Below are 23,752 nucleotides of genomic sequence, written 5' to 3'. Positions count from 1 at the left end.
CATGCTTGCCTGCGCCGATTTTGAAAATTCCTTCACTAGTCGATTTCTCTCGACGAGTACTACAAGAATCAGTTAAAATCTCGCGGGCCCTTTTTTCTTCCCATTTTGAACCGGTACCTGAAAATGCGATTTTCTTCATGTTTGCCTGTGCCGATTTTGAAAATTCTTTCAGTAATCTATTTCTGTCGTCGAGTACTACAAGAATCAGTTAAAATCTCGCGGGCCCTTTTTTCTTCCCCATTTTTAACCGGTACATGAAAGTGCGATTTTTTTTCATGCTTGCCTGCGCCGATTTTGAACATTCCTTCACTAATCGATTTCTCTCGTCGAGTACTACAAGAATCAGTTAAAATCTCGCGGTCCTTTTTTCTTCTCATTTTGAACCGGTACCTGAAAATTCGATTTTCTTCATGTTTGCCTGTGCCGATTTTGAAAATTCTTTCAGTAATCTATTTCTGTCGTCGAGTACTACAAGAATCAGTTAAAATCTCGCGGGCCCTTTTTTCTTCCCCAAGCCAATATTTTTTTGTATATTTTGAATGTATTCAAGTATGGAACAAAAGTATTATATAATTCCCTTAGTAGGCTTCTCAACTTAATATGTTTCAACTTAAATTTTATTTATTTTAATTATTTATTTTCTTGTGACTCAATATTTAATTGCAATCGTTCATTGGGGAGAAGGGTGGCCATTCTCAAATATATAAATATAGTATTCTTAAAATTTATGTGTTCTCGTACTATTAGTTTCTTCCACTAGACCTGGAAATTGCAAAATTAATACCTGGAAAACCTGCAAAATTCAGGGAAATTGAGTTCCATATTTATGTATGAACACTGCTATTTACAATTTTTTTTTTCGAATAGGGAGAACTGTACGAAAGGGTGGTTTGAGAATAGTATAACAGTAGGTTTCTGTGAGTGTTGTTCGAAATGAAATCTTTAAGTTTTACGTCCCACTATTATGCTGGCTAGGCTCAAGATGACGGGGTGTTGTTCGGTGGGGGTCAATGTTGCCAATTTTGGGTAAAGTCGCTAAATAAGGGGAATTCGACCTCAACGATAGCGCAGGGTGACCATAAAATTTTCAGTTAAAAACGGGACAGGTTCTTGCAACACTAGACTTTTAGATCTACCTTTGTTCTTATCAGTGCCTTGATATCAGAGTTCCCCCTCTCTCTCTTCGTTACAGAGCGGGTACTTATGAAAAAGGAAAGACACGTTGAAGTTTGTTTAACACACAACCAACTGCTAAAACCTCTGCTGCCTTTCGAGCAGTACTGCGAACTATAGAGTATGTTTAATATAGGGATTTTCAGTTCAATTTTTGCCGCTTTGTTATTATTAATACTTTTAAAAGGAGTAAAGGTACTGGGTTTGTTATTTACTTCTTTCATTTACATAAAACGGGACGAATACTACTTTTTTCCATCTACTGACGGGACGGCCGCGACACGCCCCTAAAACGGGACTGTCCCGGTCAAAACGGGACGTATGGTCGCCCTACGATAACGACCAAAAAAAAAATTCCGATTGGAGACTTTTTTGGGTGATTTTTAAATAATGATTTACCTACTTACACATTTAGCGACTTTTTGCTGCAAACAAAATGTTCATCTGTAGAGAAGCATTATTAGTTCAAAACAGTTTTTACGTTCTTTTTTTCTGTTTGTTTGTTTTAATCAGCGCAAGTGATGAAGAGTTTGGAAATACAGCGTACTCACTACTCCACAATCCTGCATTGTTATGTTACCCTTGCCCTCTAACGAAGAATAACTACAAACTTGATGTCCTTTAGTTCGCAGAGTTTCCGTTGAGAGACACACGTAATACATCATTACCGATAGCAACAAGATTAGCTATAGGTGCGTGAAAAAAGGCGAAGAAGGTGTTTGTTATATTTGTCCTCTGGGGTCTTTTAATTATTCTGCACTTTTTCTTTTACAAAAAATTGCTTAACGTAAGTACTGTAGTGTTAATTATTTCGGAACTATTTTGACCACAAAATGAACAAAAGTACCCGAAACAACCTGAAATGATCCCTGAATTAAAGGATTGGTTGCGCCCTGTTTACAAAGATGTGAATAGAACCAGCGGCGCAAATCTGTCTTCAACATTGGGGGGGGGAGGGTAAGACCGTTACCATACTTTTTTTGGCGATGTCCAAAATACTTATGAAGTTGAAAAACAATGTTGTGGAGGATCAGAGTTGTCTTTAGCGTTAGGAGGCTGCAGATTTGAGGCTTATTCTGGGGGACATCTCACGTTCCTTTGTAGCAATCGGACAAAAATCATCAAATTTCTCCCAAAAAACACATTTCAAATCGGATTATTTGGGAGAAGTCCCCCTCAGTTCCAAGATTGGAGGGGAAATGTATCCGTCATCCCCCCCCGGGATTTGCGCCAGTAAGTAGAACATATTGTTTAGTTTACATCTACAACTTTTACAATGCTTATAGACAATGAATTTCTCGATTATTTCTTATAGCGACTTTTCACCCAAAATTGGAGTCGTCACCTCTCGTTTCGCAAACTTATTGCCAACATTTTAGAAACTGGTTGCGGGGAGAGCTACAATGGATGATTCAAGTTATTTCGTCGCTTCCGCTGTGAACCTAAGTACAAGATTCCAAAAGTCACATTTTTTTGGTTCCAAACAATATGTCTGCTGGGTGAAAGCATAGACTGGAATGTGTTGCCTTTCCTACCTTATCTTTAATCCCATAGTAGCTCCTTTCCCAAAGTTAAAAAAATGCAATTCTTCCTTTCTTAATAGTACTTATGACCCAAAGTATTACGTAAGCATTGTATGTTACTTATGTAGCTCACAGAGCCGCAGCTATGGGCAAGCAAGCAAAGCACGTGTCCCGGGCGCGTGGTTGGAGGGGCGCCTAAAAGAGAGGTTATATATTAGTACTTTTCCTGGCGGTATTTAATACTTTTCATCAGAGTGCGAAATCATGAAATCAAAGTGAGAGGAAAAAATGAAATGAAATCTTTGAGTTTTACGTCCCACGGTTATGCCGGTTAGGCTAAAGGAGACGGTGATTATGAGAAATGAATGAAATGGTGGAATGAAGTAAGTGGGAGGAAATGGGAGAACCCCGAGAAAACCCACGCACACGGTGTTTGTCCACCACAAGGTTCACTTGGCGGGGCTAGGATCGAATCCGTGACCCCAAGCACCAGAGGTGAACGCTCTACCACTGAGCCACCGCGGCCCTAAAAGTGAGAGGAGACTGGAGGAGTGAAGAGAGAGAGAGAGAGACAGAGAGAGAGAGAGAGAGAGAAGAAAACGCTCGCACTTTTACACTTCAAAGTAAATTAAGTCATTTATTTTTTCTGTCCCCCTCCTCCCCCTCCCCTAAGTTCTATTGTCAAAGTAAATAGCTAAAAACACTCCCAGGCCAGAAGCGCATCTACGTTGGAAATTTGATCGAGATCGGTCGGTCGGTGCAAGAGATTAAGAAAAAATGAAATGAAACCTTTGAGTTTTACGTCCCACAGTTATGCCAGTTAGGCTAAGGGAGACGCTGATGATGAGCAATGAATTAAATGGTGGAATGAAGTAAGTGGGAGGAAATGGGAGAACCCCGAGAAAACCCACGCACACGGTGTTTGTCCACCACAAGGTTCACTTGGCGGGGCTAGGATCGAATCCGGGACCCCAAGCACCAGAGGTGAACGCTCTACCACTGAGCCACCGCGGCCCCCGGCCGGGAATCGAACCCGGGTGTCCCACGCCAAAGGCGTGTTCATTAACCACTTAGCCACGAGGGAGCTCATCTGTGAGGCAGTGTAAACCCCCCAAAAAAGAAAGAAAATAAACGCACACTGGATGTTTGCGCAACTGAGGATCAAAACATTCTCAATGGAGTATGAGAAATAGTAAACGTCAATCAATGTGTGCGTTTGCTTATTCATTACTTCGTTAATACTTAATTCCTTCTAGAAATAGTGAAACAATACTATGAAGAAACACTAATTAAACTAATAACAATTACGTTGTATTTCTTACCATACCGTTTTTACCACCCATAGAATTTCAATCTAGCACTATACTGCATTAGTCACGCCGTAACGAAAGCTGAAATTCAAAGACATGGCACTCGTTAACTGTTGAAGCTGTGTTGTAGCTACCTGTATATCACGCGGCCTTCGTTGGTACTCCTCAACATAAATACGTCACAGCCCAAAGCCAGGAAACATCACAAACAGAAGACAGGGGCACAAGCAGTGCCTGACACTTCACGAACTCAAACCCACCAAGACTCAACTCAACATGACCTTCAATTACGTTCTAGAAACCAAACCAGTGCTAAGGCACAAACTCACCAACTTCCTATATGAAAACACAAGAAAAAAATCTAACGTTTTGGTTCCAAAGTGATGACATAACAATAATACTAAAAAGGTTTTAATTTTCAGTAACCCAAACATTAATTAACTAGGGAACATAACAAAGCAAAAATAAATAAATAAAAATAAATTAAATTAAAAAATAAAAACCTGACAAGTAAGCTCTCCCTGACTACTTTTTTTTTTTAATTTCAGTGAGGCTGTAAAATATGTCAATATCTTCGTTATATATATATATATATATATATTTCATTGTAAACAAGTTCTTTAAACAAAAGAAAGCTCTGAGAGCGCTTACCTCTGACGCGGTAGGTCCCTGGTTCGATTCCTGCTCCCGACAAATAGGCTTTTGGTGAACACTGTAGTTGTGGTTATTCTTAAGACTTTCCAGTTTCCTTACATTTTCTTGATTCCACCATTATCATGTATCTCATCGTCACCTTCTCTCTTACATTGATGTACAATCATGGGGCGTTAAACTAAAAGAAAAAAAAATCTTGCAAATATCCTAGTAAAAAAGAGTTTTCTAAACTACACTAGTGGCCCCGCGTAGCGTATTCGCTAACGCTCTCGCCTTCGGTGCGAACGGTCCCGGGTTCGATCCCGGTGGGGGAACTCGGTCGAAAAAGTATCAAAAGATTTTAAGTCCAGCCATCCTGAATGAGGTTTCCTTGGCTTTTCCTCATTCACAGCAGGCAAATGCCGGAGTGGTACCTAACATATAGGTCCCAGGCCGTTTTCTTCCTTCCCAAATCCAAAAATGAAAATGAAATCTTTGAGTTTTACGTCCCACGGTTATGCCGGTTAGGCTAAAGGAGACGGTGATGATGAGTAATGTATGAAATGGTGGAATGAAGAAAGTGGGAGGAAACGGGAGAACCCCGAGAAAACCCACGCACACGGTGTTTGTCCACCACAAAGTTCACTTGGCGGGAGCTGGGATCGAACCCGGGACCCCAAGCACCAGAGGTGAACGCTCTACCACTGAGCCACCGCGGCCCCATTTTTCCCCAATCCATTCTTCCCTTCCTTTCCCCGGATAGTGTGATCACCGAGGGAAGTCATCCCTCATATGCGACGGGCTAACAAGGCCATTGATGCCGAAAGCCCAGAAATCTAAATCCTAAATCTTCACTACACAAGGGAATTTTCGCGCTGAAAACGGTTTATTAGCAATTATGTTAAGCAGCCCTGTAGTAAATCTGCACCAAGTAATAAATCGTCACATATAAAACGGAATGAATAAACACATAACATTCATTTTGCTACCTTGAAATGTAAAATGTTTCAAAACATTAATATTCAAAGATTTCTCAAAATTCAGATTCACCCATTCCATTGTCCTCAATCATTAACGAGTTTTACAATAGTAAGAATTGTATTCATAAACTACATTACTTACTTAGTACTATATTAAAGCAAGTTACACTAAAAGAATATATAATTAATGGAATATTTAACTAAAGTAATAGTTAACTAGTGTACTTACCCAAGCATTTGTTTGCTTCCTCTCTTCTTTTCCGTTTGTAAACAACCTCGTTTCGCAAGCAAAAGACGGTAGTTCAATGACGTCAGCCATGGCGAAAGAAAGAGGTGTCTATAGGCGGCCTGGATCTCACACACAGATGGACGTATTTAACATATAGCTGAAGTATTTAACATACGTATACGTATGTAAAATACGGAAGATTGTTAGATGTCAGACATCCTGCAGCGACATGATGTAATATCTAAGCGGGTAAAAGGCAGTACCTCTGTAGTATATGGATAAAGTACGCTCCGTACACATTTCCTTAGTAAACATAACGAATCCTTGTATTTGTACAATATACCGCTGTCCGGATAATGGATTTTTCTCAGTGTAACACTATCGTTTCGAATTCTATATCCTCCGACACCTAAAAATAAGGGTAGTTTACTGAATGATGAAAATTTAAAATCATTAAATTGTCTCAAAAACGGCTGTAAAGATTTTGCTTGTATTTTTACAAATATAGTATGAATCATTGCTCTGAAAAAATACGTAAGGTGTAATTTACTGTATGGGATGCATTTTTTTGAACAATTTTCTCAATCACATTTTATAAATAAATGTATCATTAATAACCTGACAATATGACACAACTCGTTCGTCCTGTAAACATTCAGAAGAGATAGTTTAGCCTACTCTTTGACGATTTTCCCATTAACGCCTGACCCAATTTTGTTCATATTTCATAAATAAATGTTACATAAATAACCTAACGATATGGTGTAATTCCATCATCCTAAGAAGCTAGAAGTGGTATATTACTTTTCGGAGCAAGTTTTACCCTACGATTTTGTCGATAATTACTCTGGCAATTTTGTTCGTGTTTCATAAATAGCATAACTCGTTTGTCCTGAAAAGATATACAAGGGATATTTTATTCTTGGGGATGACTTTTTTAACGATTTTCTCAGAAAGTACTCAGACGCTTTTGCTCATAGTTCACATACAATTATCTCCTTAATAATTCTAATGTATGGCATAAGTTATTTCTAACAGAAATATGACGAATGGGTACTTTACTTTTGGACGTAAGTTGCTTCGAACAGTTTTCTAAAACACATTATTTTATTCGCATTTCCCAAATAAATGTTTCAGTAATAGCTGCAGCCTAACACGAGTCAGTTTAAGAAATTCGAGCGAGAAAATTCAGTGCGTTTCATCCGTACCCATTCTTAAATATATTTTTAAATGTTACACCCAATCACAATTTTCCTAACAAAATCGAAACTTCTTTTTAAATGTGCCTTGTTGTGGCCAAATGGTTCAAGTGCATTGGTTCTGGATTTGATTTCCAGTGAGAGCTAGTGTATTTTTATCCAACGTTTAGGAATAGGTGCAAAGAGAAAAGTGTTTAAACAAGTCTAACCAAGCTAATGAATAATACAAAGAAATAATACAATATTACGAAATTATAGAAGAAACGTTGTTAATATTAGATATTTGCGTATAAAATGTCCAACCCATGACTGTCAACTCAAAAGGTAAGAAAGTGAAACATCCAATACCAGGTTAATCAGTGGCCTCTAGTTAAAGCTATCCTACTAGGAAGTGATTGAGATACCAAAAAATATTGTAATCGCTGGGAGACATGTTAGGAGAATACATTGGGTGAGAGAGTTTAATACTGGAACTCATGAATAGTCTCTGCACCTTCGTTGAGTATTGAAGTGCGTAGGTCTATATAGGTTTGCATTGAAATGAGCATTAATACACAACATCTGTTGATCATTACGGGGGGCTTGCGGACAGGTTTACAATACATTTTACGGGGTTCGATATTGTAACGATCCTAGCAAACTCCTCAGCCTTTCCGCACTGTACTCTATAAGTTAAATTCGTGCTTAATTAAAACTATGTGTTTAAATTTAACACTGTTAACCGTTAATACCTGTGAACTACGGGCAACAATCCGCCAGTAATTCTTTATTTTTACCCTTTGTTTTAGCGTCATAAATGTCTTTGTTCATAAATTTCTTTGTCTATGGGAGTTTTGCATATACGTAGCGTGGACATTAAATTTTGACTTCTACGCCATATGCATCTAATTACAAACACACCTATAGAAAGAACACAACAAACTTGGAATATATAGTTTATGTATGGACAATCATACACGAGGCGCTGCACGGGAGAGCAGTGTGCTTACATATGGCAGTCAACTTCCTAAGAAATTTATAATAATAATAAAAACAGAAAACGAAACAGTTATTTACATAATGTATTTATTTAAGCATGGAAGTGCAATACACTTAAGTTATTTCTCTCTCTCTCTCTCTTTGAAGGCAACAACCTTTAGGGTGCCAAGACGTAGAAAAGGACTTGTGGCACTCATGACTATAGAGTGGTGTGTGTTTGGCACATCGGGTTCCCTCGTTGTTAGCCCCAGCTTTCTAGACCGGATGCAGTTATTCCCGGTAGAAAATACAAGAAAATATACCTTTCTATTACTATTAAAGTAAATAATTACACTCATTCCCTCAACGTGATACTTGTTTGTTTAACTGTATACAGACAGCTGATCCATGGGAGAATCGTTGATAATAATAAATAAAATAAACTCGACAAATATTCTTGTAATTTGCTGGGCACGCCAATGTGCCTGTTATCCGGTTGTGGCACACTGGAATATAGGGTATGGCTTTCTAATTTTTCCCCAACTATTTTAACTGCTTCAATTGAAATTAATCTATAATAACAAGAGTGTATATTTAAAAAATAATAATACTCAGAATTTTATAGAGTAGTTTGTTTTATTCGAAATGACATACTTCCTGCAACTGTTTGGGTTGGAATTATTTGAGATCAAATCTTTAAGTTTTACGACCCACGGTTATACCGACTAGGCTAAAGGACACGGTGATGATGAGAAATGAATGAAATGGTGGAATGAAGAAAGTGGGAGAAAACGGGAGAACCCCGAGAAAACCCATGCACATGGTGTTTGTCCACCACAAAATCCACTTGGTGCGAGCTGGGGTCGAACCAAGGATCCCATGCACCAAAGGTGAACGCTTTATCACTGAACCACCGCGGCCCCTCTGAAATTATTTATAGGAGAGAGTGACTACTTTATGAAAACTTGATATCGAACACATTTGTTTAAAAATACCAGCTTTTTGTGAAATATTGCTTAATATTCAGGAAAACCTAAGTCAATAAAATAATAATAATAATAATAATAATAATAATAATAATAATAATAATAATAATAATAATAATAATAATAATAATAATCTTAAATTAAAAACTCTCTGGACCTAGTGCATTGGCACAATTCCACGAATTAAAAAGAGTTTGTTTACTTCTCATGTAAGTGTAGAAGGACTTAATCCCTGTTGCTTTCAATATACGAAGAAAGTGTCCAACTGTCAAATGATATGCTACATAAAATGCCCTATGCAACATAATGTAATATAGAGTCATCATTTCAGGTTGTCTAAAGAACACTTTCGTTTTAGCAAGAAAGGAAGAAAATAGAAAATACTCAGTTTTAACCTAGTAGATAGTTTGCAGATTTAAGAGAAAATGTACAGAGTTGTTGGATATTAAATGTAGTTCGGATTAATGGAGTAAGACACTGTAGTTCATTGTATGAAATATACTGGGAGTGACCAAGCCATTGCCTATGGAAATATCGAAAGAGATACGTTAATGGTGTTAGTTGCAAACTGTTGTAGAAATGAAAAATTTAAGGAAATCTCTAAAACTCTGAAATCACAAATCCAAATTGACTAACTGCTAAGTAAAACTGCTAAATCTGACTAAAGCAAAAAAAGTCTTAATAACCTGTGTTACAGTTTCAGACACATCATTCTCATATCAAAACTACGATAGAAGTAAATTATGAATACAGGTGAATTTGCAGTTCTGGAATACCAACAAATGATTTTGCTAGATGTAAATTTTGGGAAAACTTTTTTATAAGGTTTTAGATTTATTTATTGGTTTGTTTGTTTATTAGCTTCTCCATGCCGTAAACGTCGCCAACACCTAGTGACCCACTTGCTGGTAAATGGCGATCGTCAATATAGCGACGCGTCGAAGGATTGCCGCTAGTGTGCCACTAGTGGCAGGGATTCGTCGAGTCGAAGCAGATATCTAGAATCGGGGATATTGAAGTTACCACCACGTAACAGCGAGGACTTCATTTTGATCCCCGCTCCTTTGATTTGTCACGGAGAATCGCAAAGGGACCAACACGAACTATCGCCAGTCATGTGCATGCGGTTATTATTATATATTACTTTTCCCTGACGAATTGTTATTATAAGGACAATACTTGAGCTCCGGGGGTCAAGAATAACTCCTGCCTTTACATCATGAAGTGAAAAATCTTGAGATGGGTGCGTATAATTGTATGAGTTTAGTTGGCAACTGTCGCCGATCACTAGCAAGTGAATATGGAAGAACTATCAAAAAGTAAATAGACGCTTGCCATTTTGTTATAAAATTACATGACGAGTGCATTTGATCTGATTACAAACAGTTATCGTCAAATATACACGGTTAATGGAGCACTCTGATTAGAAATATTAAAAATACTTCAACGATTTATCACTCTACAAGCTGTGTCTTCATAATCGCTTCCGTGGCGAATTCGGAAGAACGCGCAACTAATAACCCTAAGGTTGGTGGTTCACGCCCAGCTCAGGTCACTTTATTTTTACTTTTTTAAAAAAATGTTTGTAGACTCACGTTAATGCAAAGGCGATTTAACGTATGTTAGGGGAACAATTTTGTGGTTCGTTGGCGTTCCGTCGCTTCTCTGCCGGTGGTGGTATAATTTTCAAAGTGGAAGTGGGACCAATTTTTGACTGCGGGACCACCAATTTTTGGGGACATGTCGCTAGTTGCCTATCGGTAGTCCACCGACGCTTACGGCATGGGGTTGTCCCCTCACAAGTGAGGCAGATTGTAATCGACCAAGAGTCATTACGTTTGGGAAAAATGGGAAACATCTTCCGACTTCGACTTCTGAATAATCCGTTTAGGATCAAGTCGAATCAAGGCTGCGTCACGGGAAGGTAGAACAAGTGAGGCAATCTTTCCAAGCACTACGCTGAAGAGTCTCTGTCTCATTCAAGACTTAGACTCTTCAGGAAAAGTAACAAGTTTATTACTTGTAATATATTCTTTGAGTCAAAGTATTTTGCAATAAACCATGGTTTTGTAAGATATTTTTACGATTGTATATTATTAATTTCGAAAATTGTACACATAATATAATTTCCCATCATGGATTTGAAAAAATCAAACTTCGAACAAAGAAAGATCTTCGATCCACATGTCTCTTTCATTATTGACCCTTAATTTATTTTAGTCCTAGGCAAAGCGAATCGACGGGATGGCTCTAAGTGAAAACATTCATTTAGATGGTTAAGTAATCTGGAAATTCCTGCTGTTATTTCACGAAACACAACAAATCTTGAGAAACAAAAATAATTTTGCTTACCAGGGGAAGGGAGTAAATCATCTGCTTACGTTTGCTTAACTAGGAAGAAGGCAAGGGCGCCGATCCTAGGGGGCCGGGCCCCCCAAAGCTCATGTAGGCCCCCTTTGTATTTATGAATATACAATATTTGGCATAATTTGAATGCAATTTGCCTTAAAATCCTAATATATATCGTCTGCATTTGAATGCCCTCCCAGAAAAAAATTTACAGAGAAATCGGCGCCCTTGGAAGAAGGTCTAGTGAAAGCAATAAAAATGTGATAACGTAATGCTTGAACAACTCTATCTAATGGAAAAAAGTAAGTTAGTATTCAACACTTCTTTCAATTTTAAGCATTTTAAAGATTCTCGTAATTTAGTAGCGTCCCGGAATTGCATTTTTGAAGTACGGGTACTCTATCTATACCTTACGTTTCAGACCACGCACTTAAGCCGCTTTGCCACAAGAGGCACATAGGAGTTTTTCTTTCAATTTCCTTAGGAATATTTAGAATGGTATGACTTTTAAAACTATGTTTAAAAAAAGAATACATATCGACACAATAAGATGATAATCTAATACCTAGGAAATATATTGAATTGTTTTTAATTTGTTCTCACGCTACCAAAACAGTATTTATTTTTTTTTAATTCCAGTCTTTTAATATAAGCATTTCACACTATTGTCTGTTCTAGGACAATACAATTCTAGTTCATGTATATGCTAGCTTTGGAAATACAGTAGAACTTCGCTTATCCGACATAAACAGGCAGGCAGAGCGCTGGATAATATGGATGTGTTAAGAAAAGACCTATTAAAAGTAAAACTTATGATATAATTTTACATACTACACATCTAATAATAATGTTTTATAACAAATAACTGCACTGCACTGAATCAGGGACGTATCCAGCGTGAGGGCCTGAGGGCTGTCCCCCTCCGAAACTCAAGCACTTTTTAATAAACATGCTTTTACCCTTTTGAGATTCTTTTATATAAGTTTACTAATAGTCAGTGTCCAAACTTTGGGCAATGTGCTGTTGTCTTGTTATAATTCTAAGAACATACCATAATGCCATTATACCATTTGGAATTAAAAACAGGAATTAAATAGGATTAACATTTTGTTTCCGTTCTGTTTTTAACTTTAATATGTTAGAACGATACACTCAATGTCTTCTTGCTATTTTTGTTATGTGATATACGTAGCAGACAGTTTTCTTTAGTTACATTTCTCTCGCAAATATGTTTCATTTTGTTTGTGCTATAATGCAGTTTCCAAAGTAAACCGGTTTATAAATGAAAAGTAGGAAAAAGTTTAAGAGAAATACAGAACTGATGCATTATTATTATTATTATTATTATTATTATTATTATTATTATTTTTATTATTATTATTATTATTATTATTATTATTATTGATATAGATATTTTTAAAACATTAGAATTACGTGCTTACGAGGATTCGTGTTGGGCCCCCTCCGAATAGAAAACCTGGATACGTGTCTGCACTGAATGATAGACATATGAGTCAACGTGTAGACGGGCGCGCTAGGCGATATACTCCAGAGCATGAAAAATAGATTAAGACCACAACTTGCAGTTCTTCTTGCCGATTGGTGCTTTCTGCAATGATATATCGGATCATACGGTATGTGTAACAAAGGATGGTCGGATAAGCGAGACCATGGTGTATTGGTGTTTCACGCACCTAAACCTGTAAAATGTTTGTATAAACGATTATCTTTCACTCCCTAGCTAAATTTGTGGGTATGATCACACACCTTGCCTCATAAAGTATAGTCTTATAAAGAAAAAAATATTTTTTTTTTTTAGCTAAAAGCTAAAGGGAAGTCAACTTCAGTAATTTACTTTAGTTTTTTTTTTTTTTTTTTTTTTTTTTTTTTTTTTTTTTTTAATAATGGCAAACTAGTCCATTTCATCACGATAAATCACGTTTGATACTAAGATGTCTTTTTCTGTCCGTATATATCCTTTACATTTTGTTGGAGACAAAATTGTTATTTTCCCAAGAAAACAGGATGAGAGAAGCTATACAACAACATGAACTGAAAACAATAGCTATTACCAATAATACTGTAATCCTGGATATCAATAAGTTGTCCTTAGTATGTTGCTTCGGTTCTTATTAACATAAAAATTATGATGTTTTGTAAAAAAAAAGAAAAAAGAAAAAAGAAAAGAAAGAAAGAAAAAAAGAAAAAACAGAATGGGATAGGATGGGATTCGATGTGGTGTCAAAGTAATAAAATATCTACGAGTCCGCCACTCTATCCACCTAACCACATAGGCTACGTTGTGTTTGTTCTTTTTTCTTAAGAAATAATCTTCATAACCATGGTGCGTATCGCTTCGAACCTTAACATAAGAGTTTTTCTGTTTAATTCTATATTTTCGTACGACATCTTAGTTACAGAAGCTAATTTATATTTGGCAGGCAATCTACACACTAGGTTTTAACCAATAAATGCAACATTTTAGTCCACTATCCACTATCATCTCCTCGACTCCCCTACTGAATTCCCTCCGCAATCGTGCTGTGCTACTGAAAAAATCCCTAGAAATCATCGTTGCCAGTATACACAAAACCGAGCATAATTTTGTTTTTTGTTTATATTTTTATTATTTTATTATATTTTTTGGAAATATCTCCTTAGATGGATTGCTCTCTATTATCTCCACATACTAATAACTCAATTTTACCCATAAACGTAAGGAAAAAGGAATAAATGCGGAAAATCGTGAGTTACAGTATACGCGCAATTTTTTTTTGCGCATGGGAGTACATGCTCCAACTAAAGATAAGGGTGATGATATAAAAGATAGTTTTTACGAAGAAGTGGAACGAATATTTGACCAACTCCCGCGATACCATATGAAAATTCTATTAGGGGATTTCAATGCGAAGGAAGTAGGACGCCGAAGGCTGACGGAAGTAGGACGAGAGGATATTTTCAAACCGATTATAGGGAACGAAAATCTGCGTAAAGAAAGTAATTACAACGGTGTTATACTCGTGAACTTTGCAACATGCAAAAACCTAATCGTCAAGAGTACAAAATTCCCACATCGCGATGTTCATAAATACACTTGGACATCACCAGACGGGAAAACACATAATCAAATTGATTACGTTTTGGTAGATAGAAGAAGGCAATCTAGCATAATTGATGTCTGGTCGTTTAGAGGGGCTGATTCTGATACTGATCACTACCTGGTAGTAGCGATAATACGAGAGAGATTATCGTTGAATAAAGGTAATATTCAATGTGCGAAGATAGAGAGATTTAATTTAAAGAAATTAGAAGAGAGCCAGGTAAGAGAGAAATATCAGATTGAAATTTCGAATAGATTCTCGGCTTTAGAAGATTCGGAGTGCACTAGTGTTGAGGATACCTGGATGAAATTAGAGATCGCATTAAAATTTCAGCAAAAGAAAAATTGGGACACGCGGAAATACAGAGGAATAAACCATGGTTCGACTAGGAATGCCTTAATCTAGCAGAGAAACGAAAAGAGGCAAAATTACGCTGGCTACAAAATCCGAATTAAATAACTACAATAAATTTGGTAGATATCAGGCGGGAAACTTCCAAAACGTTTATAATAAAGAAACGCGATTTTTTGAAAGCTAAAATTAAGAAACTCGAAGATAATAGTCAAAATAAAAATATTCGGGACATGTATAAGGGGATCAGCGAATCTAAAAAAGGCTATCAACCTCGTGCTTATATATTAAAGAAAGCTGACGGAACAGTTCTCACTGAAACGGATAGCCTCTTAAATAGATGGAAAGATTTATTTGACGATTTGCTTAACCCGCAACCAAAACTAGTGTGCGTGGAGAAAAGAAGATACACACCGCAGAACCGTATATTCCAGAACCCAACCGAATAGAAATAGAAACCGCTATAAAGAAATTAAAGAAACACAAATCTCCGGTTGTAGATAAAATTCCGGCTGAGATAATTTTAGCTGGAGGCAAAAAATTGTGGAACAAGATACACAAACTCAGTCTCCTTATATGGAACAAGGAAGATTTGCCACAAGAGTGGAAAGAATCAATCACTGTTCCAATTCACAAAACAGACTGTAATAATTATCGAGGCATTTCTCTTCTGTGAACATCCTATAAAATCCTTTCAAATATTCTATTAGCAAGATTGACCCCTTACGCAGATGAAATTATTTGATATCATCAGTTCGGATTTGGAGATTACCAGTGCAGATTTAGTCCAAATCGATCAACGATCGACCAAATATTTACCATTCGCCAAATACCCAAAAAAAGTTGGAATACAATACCAACAATATGGTACATCAATTATTTATTAATTTTAGAAAGGCGTACAACTCGGTTAGGAGAGGAATATTATACAATGTTCTTACAGAATTGAGAATACCAAGAAAGCTAATTAGATTAATTAAGATACGTTTAAATGAATCCCAAAGTAAAGTCCGGGTAGGAACATTTTTGTCCACGAGCTTTTACGTCGAAAATAGCCTGAAACAAGGAGATGCGTTGTCGCCACTATTATTTAACTTTGTTCTGGAATACGCTATAAGGAAAATCAAAGATAGCAACCAGGGCCTACAGTTGAACGGTATTGACCAGGTTATGAAATATGCTGATGATATAAATTTAGTAGAGGATGATAAGAGAAGAATAGAAAGAAATGCAGAGATCTTATTAAACGCTTGCAGGGACATGGATTTAGAAGTAAATGAAGAGAAAACTAAATACATGGAAATGCGCCGGGACCGTAATGCGGCAAATTGTGGATGCGGTAAAATGTTAAATAGTACTTTTGATAAAGTGGATACTTTCAAATATTTAGGATCGATATTAACAGACGAAAATCATATTCACGAAGAAATTAAATGTCGACTAAAAGCAGGGATTTCGTGTTACTATTCGGTTCAAAATATCTTGTCGCGAATTCTGTCGAGGAATTTGAAGCTTAAAATATATAAAACGATAATCATGCCTGTTGTTCTGTATGGTTGCGAAACGTGGTCGCTTACTCTGAGGGAAGAATATAGACTGAAAGTATTTGAGAACAAGATCCTGAGAAGAATAGTCGGCCCCAAGAGGAACGGAAATGGGGAATGGCGGAAACTTCATAACGAGGAACTACATAATTTATATAGTTTACCCAACATTGTTAGGGTCGTCAAGTCTAGGAGGCTTAGGTGTACAGGTCATGTAGCTAGAATGGAAGGAAGTAGAAACGCTTTCAAAGTCTTGACTGGAAGACCCATCGGAAAACAACCATTAGGAAGAGCTAGGCGCAGATGGGAGGATAATATTAAGATGGATCTCGCAGAGATAGGAATACAAAGTAGAAACTGGATCCAATTAGCTAAGGATAGATGTCAGTAGAGAGCTTTTGTGAACGTGGCATTGAATCTGCGGGTTCCATAGGACATAGAGTTAGTTAGTTATTGTAAAATTATTAATTATACTTTTCCACCGGCCCGGCGGGAGCTCATGTGGTTCGGATTCCACGTTAATCAGTAGGTCCACGTCTCATATAGCCTCGCTGCTGAACGGGACGTTAAACTCAAAATCAACTCAACTCAACTTTTCCACCGGGAATCGAACGAAGGAGTATGTGCTAAGTCTTCTTGAAGTGTGAGGACTACTTTTCTTCTGACAAATTACTGGTGGTCGGCTAATAACTAACCGATATAGAAAACCATTAAAGAATAGCAGTGACCGGCAAAGGCCGTTTGTCAAGACTTACGTGGATGAACTCACACGATTTCCCGATCGATTAGTATACCGCGGTCCACACTTGGCTATATCTGGAATAGATGAAGCATTGTATTTCCATATTTCACGATAAATGCATGTTAATACATCTGGCATAAGGAATTTCTCACAATTGTAGATTAAAATGAAATATGATCCAGTATACCTTCTACTTCTATGTTTGTGAAAAACGTGCGTCTATATTGGAGTATTTTATCTCAAGGCACTTTTAAAACTACAATTTTTAATTCGAAATTGATGCTATAAATATCTATTTACAAGTTCATGTCTGTTTTCTACCTTCAGTCCTATTAAAGATTGAAAATAAATATAGTTTTTTTCAGTCCCGCAACCAGACACAGAAGTTTGGGGGGCCATGAACAAGATAGGGAGGAACCAAGTCATTAAAAATTCTCTTACAAATATCCAAATTGTGATTTTTGTATTAACAATAGTATTTTCTATTGAGGTCTGGCGGGGCCATGAAAAGTTTAAGGGGGACCAGACCTCCCCTGGTCCCTTCTAGTTGCGGCCCTGATGTTTTTATAATCCATTACATGCTGGCACATTTAACATGGAATTTGTGCTTTCGGTGACATGCACTGTATTAACACTCATGATGGGGAGACTTTGATAGGATATGCAACGTGTCCACTTTTAGGTCCTATCTTTACAGCTTCCCACAACCCATGGAGACTTCAACGTTCTTGTCTTATTCATCATTCTCGTCATATGAGGAGGCAAGGCGGCTGAGTTATAAAGCTGTCATTTCTGGTGTGATTGATTCCTGTATCCATTCTAGGACATGTGTGTTTATGATAGACAACGTTGTCCTCTTTGGTTTTCCCAAAATGCTTCGATATTTTCTGCATTATCATTATGTCAGTTCTCTCTAATCATCGTTTCTCCTTAATTGTCCTTGCCACTTTCCTAAAGAGAAATAAATAATTGTGAGAAATTTAACTCGAACATTCTTTGAATTCAAAAAGAGGAAATGGCGTTGTCTCCATTAACGATGACATTATGAATATCTTTACAACAACTTTTTCCTTGTCTTTTTCAAAAAGATCCCTTGTGGCTCTACGTCCTATCCTGATCTTTGTGGCCCTAAGGTAAGATTATTATGTGCCCTTTTAAGCGGAAGTCCCTAGTTCGATAACTGGTTGGAGATCTTATAGTTTGGAATATACACATACGTTTGCAGCGTAGTGATGCATTTTTTGCATTACAATTTTATTTTACGACTCTGCATGGTGGTGCAAATTACTCATCCATCTGCTAGCCATTGTGTTGGTGCTTTTTCAGTGACTCTTTCTCTTATAAATTACTTAGACCATGTAGTTTACGTGTTTGTTACTAGATGTCAAGCAAACATTTTTTCAGTCATTCGTTGTATAGGCCTAACCAAGTGTTTGTCTCCTATGCAGGAATTTATCCAGGGAGTTTCAGCAAAAAGTAGTAGTACCTTTGCAGCACAGGAGTATAAAAATTATTTTTCTGCGCCAGAAACAGTTAAAATGTATGTCCACATTTGGTATAGCATTAACATTGAAATGATATAAATTACAAACAATTTAACTCATTAGCATATCTACATGTTTCTATGATGTCTTTGACAACTTTGGATATGTTATTTACTTATCGTTTCCTTATGTATCAAGAGTAAGGGAGTAAACATTTATACATATATGGTTATCTATGCTAGAGAGTAGAATAATTCAGTGGAGCTAGAATTGCTATTTACTTACCAGAAAACACAGAATATACTGAAAGTTAGAAAACGCTTGCTTTCGTTCGGAGGAAAAAACTGTAAAATATTAAACAGCTCGCTTCCACAATTCTTGTGTTATCGTAATAATGTTCTTATATTCACAATGATCCGCTTAAAATATGCACGGCAAAGGTCGTTAACGTATACCATAATTTCACAGATTTGAAGTGTATAGAAGAATTGGTATTATTAGCCCAACACTAAAATACATATTCACATGTGGTTTCGTGAACAACAATGCCTGAGAATCCTCTAAAATAAATCATTAGTGGGGAGAATGTCAATGGTGTTTATTGGACGCGTCTACTCCAGATATATCAAGAAATATTGTCGAAAGAAACAAACGAAGAACAGTTATACTTCATCTGCATGTGCGTGACAGGCAGCAAAAGCTCATCTAATAATAAGGAATATTTTTGTTAAGGCAGATAGCGGTAAAGTGCACACTACGGGCTGAACAACCACCGTGCTAGATACACATGCGTAGTGCTATGTGTATTAACATCGATTCAAGGTTGTTCCTTAGTAAGCAGACATACTTTGAGGAACCTAATATATCTTCAAAGTAAACGGACCGATGATATATCACACATTTACGCTCCACGAAAGCTGTCATTCCCTTGACATACCCAAGGATTCAACAGACAAATAATGCATGTCTCGAAGATTCACCTGTTCTTTATCAATAAATGTTTCGTAAGGAAACAAGATGCACGTCTAATCAATGTATTCTGATCTAGTGACCACTCACACAATTGAAGATGAATATAACAGTCGTTTCCCTGTGCGTTACTTTGATGGAATAATGTATAATACAAATGAAACTTGCCTCACTCACTCCACAACATCGAAACATGGAAAGTGTAATCTATCATGGATAGATATCAGAAAGCAGCTACTGCGCTTGCCTCACACGAACAACACTGGTTTGTTTCTCGTTAAACCAAGAGGTCATATGTTGGCATTTATGCGTAGTTAATTAAAGAGATTCACAAATATGTCTACTTGGGTTATTTCTCGGTGTACACCGTACACGATAGATCAGCATTCTTCCAATATTCGCCATACACTAACAGCTCTTATACTTCATAAGCATTTGAAACTACCATCTTCCCCAGTAAATACAGAATGTATTTTCTCTCTGAGCATTCAGACGTATTGACTGCGAAGACCCACGTACAAAGAAACACACACCCGTCTTCAGACCAAAGCATGAGCAACTCTCATACAAGAAACAGAGAGGCTTATTGACTTCCATATAAACGTTTTTGAAATGCTCATCCCCCTTTGACTGGCCGTACTTCCACCACTGGCTATACTCAATGTGATTACCAGCACTCATAAATATTTCCTGACAATTTTAGTTCCCACTCTGAAAAACTCCGCAGAGGTAGAAGTATTATTTTATTCCACTCTTGTTTGCATGTGGTAGAAAGACCGGATACTGTACACGGGTTACGTGAAAGAAGGTCGTACCTCATAAGGATGAAAGTACATAGGGCTGACATTGTGATGCTCAAAATAAATTAAATATATAAATAGTTGATATATTGATATATAATATATAATTAAATTAATCTAAGTTTCAGCTTCTCTGCGTCTGTAAAATGCCAGTGGTTAGTTTGATATGTTACTGGAACACTGACGTAATGCAATCCTACGTGATTGATGTCCGCATGTAGGCAACGTGAGGAAGATTTATTTTCCACTGTAATAAATTCCAGCCAGATTCAAGGAACCGAAATCTAGTGGGTAAATATCGGTGTGCTGACAAAATAATTTACTTGATTCATTCGTATCGATGTCTTACTGCATTTACTTCAAAACTTGAAATTCAATCAGATTTACTTAAATTTAGCATTTACAATATTTCCACTATATCTCACTAGGTGTCATTGGTACGGTAGTTTAAAGTTCATTTTCTGTTGAAGAAATTGGGAGCTTTCAGTGCAACATTCACTATATGAACTACATTTTGACCTAACTTTTTCTTAATTTCGTGGAGGGCTACATGGAAGTAGGCAGCTATTATAGTCTGTGTTAGTAATGTTTCCGACAACGTGAATATTTTATATCCTCGCAATACCGATCATTTCAGATTCATTCAGATCCCCTTGGGATGTGATTTAGTCGTTAATAGACACTTTTCAAATGGTCGCGCTAAATATCGTCACACAAAAACATCCACGATTGAGCACCCAATAGGAAAGATATATTGGTTCTATGTCTAGCTATAATGGCATAACTTACATGTTCTTTGGTAGGAGCAACAATGTACGCTTTCTAAATAGATTTACTTTTGGTGCGAATGGACTTCGCTAATTATGACTACTTTCTTAGATCCATCACACGCTACTGCGTATGTGATGCAACCTTCATGTTTCTGCATTGAGGTTGCTCCCAATATACTCTACCCTATCCTTATAAAGAGGTTTAGCAACCTCTGTAGAAATACCAGCAAAACAGAAACTCAACCGTAATTATTAAGCAATTTGGTGATCATGATTTTTCACGAGTATTTTGCTGAAGCGCACAGATACAAAGGTAACGAAGATAGTTCTGTTGTATTTGTGCAGGTCTGTGTTACATTGGCCCTCATACCGCGATTTGAGTGCGATTGGAGGTAAGGTGCAAGTCAGTTGTTGGTATGTGTATATCCAACGTACTACCTGGTTGTAGCAGATCAGTTACACCGTGAACTTGCGTAGAGAGTAAACATGGGACCTCCACAGAACGTCATAAGGGCATGTATGCTATGCAAGTTCAAACTGGGGTGAAACGCAACTGTAGTGGGGCGAAAAATATGCCAGAAATTTGGCAAGGGTGTCGTGACTATGCGGGCAGTGCAGTGGTTCTTTAACATGTTTAAGGTCGGTGACGAAATACTGCAAAACGCACCACGTGCAGGAAGACGAACACATGTACAAAATGAAGATTTTCAAGAAGCAGTTGAGGAGAACAGTGGTGAGACATGTGAAGAACTGGAACTACTATTCCGTGTGAGTGGAGAAACCATTCTGCAGCACCTCCATCAACTTGAGAAGCACTACAAGTTGGATCGATGTGCTCCAAATGATTTGACTCCGAGCTAGAAGGCAACGCGACACCTGTGTTCCTGTGCTGTCTGAGGAAGGAGCCATTTCTGGACAGATGTGATGAGAAGTGGGTCCTACACGAAGCTCCACGTCGTATGAAGAATTTCATTGGTTACCATCCCATAAACAAGTTTCAAAACAGCCGAAACCATCACTGCACCAGAAGAACGTCCTCCTGTGTTTGGTGGAATGCTCAGACATGGGAACGGCTGCCAGGTGATCCGAGAGCCAATTCAACTGTGTACTGTCAGTAGTTGAGCCGTGTTTAAGAAAGATACAAAACTCTGGAGCCAGTACTTCAGAATCACAAAGGTTTCCTCCTGTTACAGGACAACGCTAAGCCCCATGTGGCTAGGATGATCCGGAACACCAATCTACAGCTTGGATGGGAAACACTTTTGCATTCCCCATACTCCCCGGACATTGCAACGTCCATTATAACCTTTTCCATTTATTGGCCAATCACCGTAAAGGACGCCAGTTCAAATCTGTCTTATAGGTGCAAAATGCTTCTTAAACCTTCTTCGCTTGACGGTCCACCAATTCCTACCGCGACGGTGTACATGGCCTTCCAGGACGTTGGCAGAAGATCCTCGATGTTTGTGGGGACTATTCTTGATCTTCGAGATACGTCTTAGGTAACATATCAATGTTCGAAAGTGGTGGGTGAAAAAGCGACAGACCTTTCTGGGTTACCTTTATACATTGTTTTCAAGCCTTTGTTGGTATATAGTAGATGGTGTATATAACACAATCATCTTAATATAAAAGGTTATATGTTTATTTTAAACAAATCAACATAGAACCGTCGACTACAATTTAAATCACATGCCGCACTTTCAGCTTTAGATAATTTTCACAAAAATATATATGTCACGTGTCAACATTTTGAAGCTACAAATGAAGTTCTCTTTAATTCTTTCAATATTTTTCAGAATCTGTGGAAGAGAGGCTGTGAGTTTCTCTTTCCGTTACCACTTACCTGTGTAAATTTCTTCTGTCAAGGCTGAAGCTCTGAACATTACCTTAATATGGACAAAAATAGCGCTGCTCAGTTGTAACTTAATAGTTTCTTTAACAAAGACAACAGAATAGTTTCTGATGTTGAAATGCCATCTTGAAGCACAAGGAAGACACCTACTTACATCAATAGGAGACTATTGTAGGAACAGCTTTATATTGAGATATGGATTTTAAATTTTCACTACTGTTGATTAGTTTTAAGAATATAGTATTTTTAAAGCGAATAATTCATTTTTGTACATGTTGTATCGAACGTATACATTTTTGGAATTCATGTTAAATGTTACGTCACTGTACACCAATTGAGAAATATATTTGATTCAGAAGTCACGGCTATAATATTTGTTTTTTATGTATTGCAGAAATCCCGGTCATACTTTTGTACACTATTGTAAATCGTTACTAGTAGAGGGGATAGTTCATGGTTTATGGTGCTCCTACTGTACAGAAAATGGCGGGTAACCCTGAGCCAATCCTGCAATTACTGTACACCGTTTCAGATGTTGAAATACGTTTTGTTAGAAACAAATTTGTTCTGGGTTACCATTGTCTAAAGGAGCACAAAAGAAATTTGATAAAAGAGTTTAATTTCAATTTGACTAGCATATTCCCATATTTCAAATAAAAAGACTAATGAGAGAAGGATAATAATTGTTTCTAGATGCCCCACACATTTATTATTGTAATCTTTCTTCAAATGTGAATAGCCGTTGTGAACTATAAAATCAAGTTTCAACTGCAAATAAAACATTTTAGCACCACCAT

The sequence above is a fragment of the Thermobia domestica genome, chromosome 2 (genome assembly GCF_964235325.1).
Source record: "Thermobia domestica chromosome 2, izTheDome1.hap1.1, whole genome shotgun sequence".
In the NCBI taxonomy this organism is placed as follows: domain Eukaryota; kingdom Metazoa; phylum Arthropoda; class Insecta; order Zygentoma; family Lepismatidae; genus Thermobia; species Thermobia domestica.
This window is presented reverse-complemented; position numbering follows the sequence as displayed.